Here is a 2,310-nt window from a genome sequence, read left to right as displayed (position 1 = left end):
TAATATCAAGCTTTCTACAGGCAATTGATACTTACTCCTTGCAAGGGATATTAGGCCCTGCTGCAATGTTAAATTGTGAGGCTGATGAAAATATCAATTAAAACATCTGAATCATTTGTTCAAAAGGTTTTTAGTTTTCTTTTGTCACAGTCAAGAGAATGAACATATCCACACCCTAATAGTTTTCACTGTTTCTTTGTAATCCCTCGCTCCCATTCCTCCTCAATCTCTTTCCTCAGGAACCTACCAATTTGCTTTCTGTTATATTAGCTTAGTTTGTGTTTTATAGAGATTTACATAAAATGATTCATATAGTATGTATGCTTTTTCTTTGGTTTCTTTCACTCAGGATCATTATTCTGAAATTCATCCATTTGTGTGTGTGTGTGTGTGTGTGTGTGGGAATAGTTCATTACTTTCTGTTGAGGCATAGCTGTCCATTGTTTTAATTTACCATAATTGATTCATCTATTCTGTTGATGGACATTTGGGACAATTTCAGATTGGGTATTTCTGTGCAATTCATTTTATGAACATATAGATTTATTTCTCTTTGGTAAATGACTAAGACTGAAATGACTAGATCATACAGCAGGAATGTGTATATTCAATGTTTTAACATATTGCCATAATGTTTTCCAAAGTTTTTGTTCAATATTACATTCCCTCCAGCAATGCATGAGAGTTCCAGTTGCTCCTCAGCTTCACCAAGGTTTGGTATGGATTGTATTTTTAATTTTTAGTATTCTGAATTGTGTTTTTTCCCATTTCTCTAATGACTAGCATGTGCCTCTTAATCTTCTTATTTGCCATCCACATATCTTCTTTGCTCAAGTATCACTTTTTTTGTCTGCTGTTCTTACATTGCATGTGTTCTTATTATTAGCATTTGATATATTTTATATACTCTGGGTACAACTACTTAATTAGATATGCAATTTGAAAATGCTTTCTCTGTAGCTTGTTTTGTCATTATCTTAATAATGTCTTTCAAAATGCTAAAATTCTTAGTTTTGATGAAGTTCAATTTATCATTTGTTGGTGTTGTATATATAAGTAAGAAATTACTGTATAACCTAAAGTCAGAAAGATTTTCCAACTTGTTTTAGAAATTTTATAAATTCAGATTTTACCTTTAAATCATGATGCATTATGAGTTCATTTTTGTGTATTTGTATATGGTGTGAAATATAGATTGAAGTTCATTCAAACTCCATCATCATACTGGACAAAACCATAATTTCTCCACTGAATAGTTTTTGTACTTTTGTCAAAATTCAGTTGATTATATATTATGTGAGTCTATTTCTTAACTTTCTATTAAATTTCATGGATAACTTTATCTATTTTTTTGACAAAACCACACTGTATTGATTACTGTAGCTTTAATGTATCGTGGAGTCATTTACTGTAATTCCTCCAATACTGTTCTTCTTTTTCAAAGTTGTTTATGTTTTCTAGGCCCACTACCTTTCCATATGAACTTTAGAATGAGTTTATCAATTTCAAAAAACAAAAGTCTATTGAGATTTTTATTGGGATTGCAGAGAAACTACAAATCTTCTGGGGAAAATTGAAAAGGTAACAATATTAATGCTATCGATTCATTAACATAATAGAACTCACCATTTATTCATGTTTCTTTATTTACTCTCATCAAAATTTTGTAGTTTTTAGGATACAGGTCTTGTACATCGTTTGTTTAATTTATCTCTAAGCATTTCATATGCCATTGCTAATGAAACGAGTTTTTAAAATATGATATTTTTATTCACTGCTAGTATATAGGAGGGAGCTCTGGTAATGTAGTCCCTAAGGCATTTGACTGCTAACCAGACTGTCGGCGATTCAAACCCACCAGCTACTCCTCAGAAGGAAGATGGAGCAATCTCCTTCTGTAGTGATACTGCCTTGGAAACCCAAGGAGGGGTCACTATGAGTCAGATCTGACTCAATGGCAGTGAGTAGTATATAGAAAAGGAAAGAAAGCCCACAGGATCCAGGTAAGGGGAGGGAGACAGGCCCCACCTGAGAGGCAGGAAAGGGAGGGAATGCCAGGGAGAACAAAGTGGCAGGATCCACGTAGGATTCAGGTAAGGGGATGGCAGAGAGATTTCAAACAGCTAAAGGCAACAAAATTGTCTGTCAGTTTTTCATACTGTGGAGGCTTGTGCTTTGATGTGAGGATTGAGGCTGTGCCACCCATGTTTCAAAAGCCAGCAAGGTTGTACATGATGCGCAGGTTTCAATGCAGCTTACAGACTGAGACAGACTAGGAAGAAGGAGCAGGCCATCCACTTCTCAAAGAAT

General features: G+C 34.4%; 1 protein-coding gene across 1 annotated transcript in view; it reads right to left on the bottom strand.

The window, feature by feature from the left end:
- Positions 1–2,310, bottom strand: part of PCDH11X (protocadherin 11 X-linked) — a 900,527-nt gene that overhangs the window by 112,717 nt on the left and 785,500 nt on the right. The window lies entirely within an intron of this gene.

This window comes from Orycteropus afer, unplaced genomic scaffold (assembly GCF_000298275.1).
Source record: "Orycteropus afer afer isolate SDZICR_OR568_19922 unplaced genomic scaffold, OryAfe1.0 scaffold00452, whole genome shotgun sequence".
Classification (NCBI taxonomy): Eukaryota; Metazoa; Chordata; class Mammalia; order Tubulidentata; family Orycteropodidae; genus Orycteropus; species Orycteropus afer.
This window is presented reverse-complemented; position numbering and strand designations above follow the sequence as displayed.